The following is a 7486-nucleotide window of genomic DNA, read 5'->3' on the forward strand; positions in this document are numbered from 1 at the left end:
AATTTTAAGATTTTCCAGTCCTGAACGATAACTAATAAGGCATCCATAAATCTGCGGTGCTACATTAAATACGTCCTCGATTCTGTTTATTTACGATTCTGATTCTTGATGAAACCAAAAAATTAGATTTTAATTTATTGTAGGTATGTTGCTGAAATACTATTAGACATATGTCGAGTTACTCATTATATATATATATATATATATATATATATATATATATATATATATATATATATATATATATATATATATACAGAAACAGATATAAGGAAAAGGGATAGGAACACATATAAAGGACGAACACAATAGAGGTGGGGAAGGCGGAATCGAACGGATCACAAGAGTGAGAGGCTATGCGTGCCACGAAACGCACTGTTCCTTTCCTGTATGATGTTGTATGAATTCTAACCCACTGTCCTTTCCTTTCCTTGTGTATTGTCTATTTCTCCTTTGGTGGGTGAAACAGCCCCCTGACGCCATCTCTTGGCTGAAAGAATCGGGGCGCTTGGCGACATATTAGACCCACGGATCTCAGGGTAAATTGACTATCCTCGATAGCTCAAGTGGTTAAGAGCATCCGCCCGGCAAGTGGAAAGATCCGGTGTTCGAGTCCCGGTTGAGGAAATATTTTTACTCTTGTGATCCGTTCGATTCCGCCTTCCCCACCTCTATTGTGTTCGTCCTTTATATGTGTTCCTATCCCTTTTCCTTATATCTGTTTCTGTATATATGAGTATTTATTCGCCGTTTGGCGGGATTTCGTGTTTGAATGTATATATATATATATATATATATAATGAGTAACTCGACATATATATATATATATATATATATATATATATATATATATATATATGTATATGTATATATCCTTTTGTTAACATCCAAGTATGTGGTAAGATAAATCTAAGAGTGAATAACCTACTGCACCGGATGGAAAAACTTTTTAGCCCTCCGAGATGGTCGAAATCATTCATCGTAAATTTCTGGCAGTCTACTGAATGAGTGTGAACAGCGTGTTGCTTACACGCATTTGTTATGTAATAAACACTGTTACAGTTAATCTGATAAATCGATCTGATAAGTTAACTCACCTAACTCTAAACCCCGTGCCAATATTTGGTTATTCAAGCCGAATTCTCTTCATTTTCCGTGATGCACGGCAAACAAAGGCGAAGGTGACATTAGACAGGAGATTCATAGTAAGGGCCAAGTCCAACGGCGGGTGGAATTCACTCATCAAGGTAGGGGGGAAAGAGGGAGTTTATCTCCATGTCATTCCGGCGAATTCTCTAGAAGGTCATATACCCGAAAAATTACAAAGCTTGGGTAGAGCTAAGGGTGCCGCCCGGGAACGAAAGGAGAGGACGGCTGGAACTTAGGACAGCTAGGGCCCTGTTGCTCCCAGTCGCCCAGCGCTTTCCCACTACCACACCCTCAATAGGCAATAACAGGCGGGTTTTTATGACTCAAGGGTTGAATTTGAATGCTCCCCCGTCGCTTAGTGGACACTATTACCAACTGTGGTTTCTTTTGCTTGCGCATTCTGATCACCCGCTAGTTTCCGATGTTCACTACCAATCAACTGCCTATAGAGTTACAAATTTCTACCGTAATAAGACCGTGGAATAGGACTTCAGATGATGGCTTACCATTACCCGCACCCCAACCTTAAGAGGTACATGCAATGTACTGAAACACCAGGGCACGGCTTTCCCATTTCAAAAGAAAATACACTAATCAATATTCTGGTCCAAAATTGACATTATTTCGAAAATAGAATGTGACCGGCGGGCTTATATGGGCTAATATACCCTCGGGTTAAAAGCGTGCCTGGCTGAGCGCGACTAATTGATTTTAATCCCTTAAGCGGTGTTCAATGTTATCGGTTCCAGCTTTACGGCCATCTCCTGTTCCCAAATGTGTTTCGAAATAATTTTGCATTATTAATCATAAATTTTATAGCGGAGCTTTCCAAGGGAGGAAGAACGGCAACTTTTTACAAGAACACAGAGCAAGGAAAAACGTATGTCGAATGACAAAGAGATTTAATTGATGATTGATTTAATACATTATTATTATATGCGCGCGATAATGTCTATTAACGCACACTTCTATTTCTTTTCTTAGCATTAAGTGAAGATGCGTTTACATATTAATGGTACTTCACAACGTCCGTTCTTTTGGGGATTGAATTTTTAAGCTGCATCATTCCCCGCGAAGGGGGTAGAGGAGTCACCGCCAAACGGCATTCATAACGTTAATATTTTTAATACTCCTAGATCCCCGTTTCATCTATATTCAACTCGATAAGTCCTTAAATACACAACTTTAAAAAATTAAAATACTTTTGGATTGTCAATATAGGGAATTACATAATATGAACATCCTTTTACTTTTTTACATTACATTTTTTCAATTATTACCGAACTTCCATAAAAATATTCTCCATCAATCATAAAAAATCTAAGCTCCGAAATTTTTTAATTCCCAAGAAATCCAGAATGAAAGCCTACGCTGCAAATCCAACGGTAACTCGTTTTCTTATTTCGTCTGTGATAGAATTCAAAACGGCAATTCAAGCACCAAGCTTCTGTGTCTCAGTGACTAAGCCGATGATGGTTATTAGTAATCCATACAACCTCTTAAGATTTTGAATTTTTTTTGCTATTACCCAACGAATAAATAATCAATAGTCCGTACCGTAATGAAACATTTTACCTACTCAGAGTAACTCTTATTTAAAAGATTAACTTTTGGTATTGTGAATTCCACAACTGCATGAATTTCGGATCAAAAATCTTTAACATTTTGAAATAATTGCACCAATGCTATAATAAGAAACAAATATTAACGGGAACGAACTTTCTCTTCAATGACTGTCCAAAAATCGAAACTAACTTTCAAGATGATAAGTGATCCTTAAACGTTTTAAATGATTAAATAACAAATTAATAAGATGAACACGCACGAAATCGAAGGTGAACATTAAGGTAAGTTGCTTAAATACGTAATAGCAGATAGAACGATTCCCAAATTTGAGCAATATTTTAAGCAGTAATTTACATTTTAGCATGGAATTTCAAGGGAAAATAACACCAGCATTAGAAAAATATACTAAAGGGTGGAAAATTGCAATAAGAACTAGAGTAGCGACAGTAAAGGAAAGTTGAGTAACGCTTTGATATTGAGCGTAGAATTTGATAGTCCATTAACTTGGTCTCAAAGGTTAGACGATGAGCGTAAATTCAGCATACTATATATCATTCTGAAATAGAATGGATTATAAGAATGATTTAAATAATCTGAATATGATGATGTAGCTGGGAAAAAATGTGAAGGCTGGTCAAATTCGATGTAAGAATGTGTGGATATAAATAGTAAATGGAGGACGAGAGATGTTTAACTTTTAAGAATATATAAAGCCTTGAGCTGAAGATCATTTTAAGTAGCATCAACTAACGAAATACCAATTATTATTATTTTTGAGGCATTGAAGGAAACCATTTGATAGGTAACTCACATCTAGGTCAAGAAAACTAGATACGGTACCTGGAGACCTGTACACAAGTAAGAAACCTATATACCGCAATAAATGTACCAGTGCCTAGATATTATTCCTAATGCATTTGTATTAGAAACGATAAATCGGTATCTGTACCAGGCACAATCCTGGCGCCAATTAACTTTCCAGGTAATTGCATCAAACGTACCGAAATAATAATTTTGATAAATATTAAATAAGTAGCTCCGGAATTATATCTAACGACTACTTTCATATTTTAAAAAGGAGCTTATCAAATGCATGCTACAACTTATTCTTTTGGTGGGGTGGTAATTGAGTGAGTAGTGTCCGGTAACTGACGGAAGGGCCAGGTTCTAACAGCCCTGACTCCTCTGGACACCCAATTTGTTTGTTTGGTACGGTTTCTTCTCGGTGGCGAACGAACCGTGAGGGGAGAAGACTCTCTTCGGTCCATAAACTGCAGAGGATAAAGTTATCATATGAACTCCTTCCATATATTTTTGAAAGATGATCAGAACCCTCATAAAACACTAAAGACAGTGCCCTTCCGAATAGCCACGCCTCTCTATTCACTGCTGATTCCTTCAGGATAGCATATGATCTGAAGTCCATCTCATGATCCAGTTCTTGAAGAAAGCAGCTCTTGATTTCTTTCCAACAAATTTTGCTTCAAATGGTCATCTTCATTTCGTTTTTTGCATTTGATAATGCTATAAAAAGGGGTTGAATTGACGTTCGGATGAAACCACTGACTAGGGAGCTTAACTTCCTCTTGAGGTCAGGTAAGTGGTCATAATCGTAAGGTTAGAAAATAAGAAATAATGGTTGGAAAACAGGAAGAAGTCACTGAGGGATCTGGTGATTACGATAAGTGATCAACGAATTCGAAGAACAATTCGTGAATTTTAGCCATGGTAACCGCCGAAGTGTGCCAATTCAGGTGCGTTGTCCTGATGGAAAAGCACTTTCTTCTTCTTCAAATGCAGTCGTTTTTTTGCTTACTTCTGCTTGTCAAATAAAAAAAACCATAAACACAGTAAGCAACCCGAAGGTCAGTTTGGTAGGTGATGGTAGAGTTCACCCAGTACTAAGCCCGACGGCGTGTGCAATTCACACGTCAGGGTAGGGGGGCCAATTCCTTTCCCTTGTCAAATAATGATGCGTGATACTCTCCCGTTATTATTTTACATTTTTTAAGATAACCGATTAACACAGTTCTGTGTTAAAAAAATAGTGCTATCAACTTCCGGGCCGATTGGAACCCTCTTTGCCTTTTCCGGATCAGGTTTACTCTTTACAGTCCACTGTTTTCACTGTTATTTCGCTCAGGTGGATTATACTATAGTTATGAATCGATGCAAAATATCTGATTCGCTTCCCTAAAATCGCTCCAATAGGTCTTGGAAATATTCGTTCAAGTACTACTTTGGTCCCAGTGAGAAAGGGCATGGGTAGCTTACGCATATCCAATTCTGCAGTCAATATGCGTTTCATCTATACGCCCATAGCCTCTATCTCTCCAACCTTATTTCGACGGTTATCCAGTGCTATCTAGTAAACTTACTAAGGTGGTAGAGTGAAATTTGGTGAGTACTTTTCAAAGCATGTGCAAACACATTCCCCAACGTTTGTGGAAGATTGCTGCAATTTTTCAATTTAGGTTGGAAAGTTTTAAGATCACCCATGTGTGTGGCATAGAGAGGCATAGACTTATCATTTAAGGAGAATGGTTTCACTTACAACCTAACTGGCCAACAAAGATATTCTGTAGGTGTCAGCTAAGCAATGATCTACCTTCACGATCCAATGACTCATGTTATATTGAATTTAAAAATGCATACGGTGAGATTATTTTAAAAAATATCAACTTACAATATGTTACTTCATGAGCAAGAAGATTACGTATTAGTATACTACCTCGATCAAAAATTTCCCGGAATTTATTCAGAAAATTAAAAATACAAGTTTATTCATCTAAATCTATATTGTCCCCTTCAAAGTAATCCCCATCGACTGCAACACACTTATGCCAGCGCTTGATCCAATCCTCGAAACATTTTTTATATTCGGTTTTCGGTATGTCCATCAGTGCTTCCTGCGATTTTTCCATTACTTCCTCTCGGCTGCTAAAACGCGTTCCCCGTAATGGTTTTTTAACTCGATTGAACAGAAAGAAGTCACAGGGAGCCAAATCAGGTGAATTCGGTGGCTGTTGGATGGTATTTGTTGCATTTTTCGTCAAAAAATTACGAATAATGATAGCACTGTGCGACGGTGCGTTATCATGGTGCAAAATCCACGAGTTTTCTGCCCACATTTCTGGTCTCTTTCGGCGAATTGCTTCACGCAAACGTCTCATAACGCCCAAATAATACTCTTTGTTTACTGTCTGGCAAAAATTCATGATGCACTACACCGTTGTAATCCATGAAAACCGTCAGCATTGCCTTCTTTTTTGACTGAAAACGACGTAGTTTTTTTGGTCTCGGCTCATTTGGTGAACGCCATTCACTTGCCTGATGTCTGGATTGCGTGTCGTACTCATAAACCCACGTCTCGTCTCCAGTAATGATCCTTTTGATGAATGTGGGATCGGATTCAGCCTCGCAAATCATGTCTTTTGCGACGTCAACACGGTCTCTTTTTTGCATGAAATTGAGGTCTTTTGGCACCAACTTTGCTGCTACACGACGGAAACCCAAATCATTAACCACAATGTCTTGGGCGGATCCATAGGCAATGTTCAAGTCCTCCGCTATTTCTCTGATGGTTAATTTGCGGTTATTGACCAACATTTCTTTTACTTTATCAATTTTTTCACCGACTTTCGATGTCGATGGTCTGCCACTGTGTTCATCATCTTCGATTGACTCACGACCATTTCTGAACCGCTCGTGCCACTGGTAAACGACCGTTTTTTTTAGAGAATCGTTGCCGAAACACTTTTCCAACATTTCCAACGTCCGTGCGCCACTAAATCCGTTTTTTACGCAAAATTTAATACAAGTTCGTTGTTGCAAATTTAAATCCATTTCTGCAATTGTAAAAAATCGCCAACACACACAGAGATAGATGTACTCTTGGCTACGTAACTTTTGCAAATGTCAAGTTATGACACTAAGATTTAAAGGGAATATCAACAACAGATGTACCAATTTAACAAAAAAAACAGAACTCAAATCGGAACGATGGGAGCGCCACACGGTGGTTATTCCGGGAACTTTTTGATCAAGGTAGTATCTAAGATATTAATTCTAAACACTCATTTAGGCATTTTTTTAACAATAGAGTATGAATTGTTTGAACTGCTACATTCTGTTAAACACCAACCTCACAACTGCAGTGTGAGTTCCAAAAGTAATGCAATTGAATTTCCCACGCCGCTCCTATAGGTTAGATTAGGATCAAACCACTTGGAGTAGGTGGGGGGGACGCTAAGCTTTGCCACGAAATCGGTCTCAGTGCTCTCCAAGCAGTAAAAGCGGCAGGACGTCAGAAATTGTAAACCTCTGCGTGCAGACCGTGTCACGAAAAAAATAGAATCGATGATCCAGCAACGTTACGCGATTACTAAGTTTTGTGCTAAACTGAAAAAGTCTCTTGAGGAGACTAACAAAATGATTCGCGAGGCTTACGAGGACTCTGCCTTGTCCTATTCACAAGTTTCGAAGAGGTTAAAAGCTTTTAAGGAAGGCCGGGAAGAGGTTCACGGCGAACAACGCTGTGGGCGGCCGTCAACCAGCAAAAACGACAAAAATGTAGCTCGTGTTCGACAATTGTTGGACTCTGACCGTCGATTGAGTATAAAGATGGTTGCCATTGAACTGAATTTTTCGTATACTGTTCTGTTTCGCATTGCTACTGAAGATTTAGTTATGAGGAGAGTGTGCGCCAAGCTCATGCTCAATGTGTTGGTCAGACGACCAAAATACCAACCGAGTGGAAATTTCAAGTGAA

Source organism: Hetaerina americana, unplaced genomic scaffold (assembly GCF_022747635.1).
Source record: "Hetaerina americana unplaced genomic scaffold, ioHetAmer1.1.p SCAF_3, whole genome shotgun sequence".
NCBI lineage: Eukaryota > Metazoa > Arthropoda > Insecta > Odonata > Calopterygidae > Hetaerina > Hetaerina americana.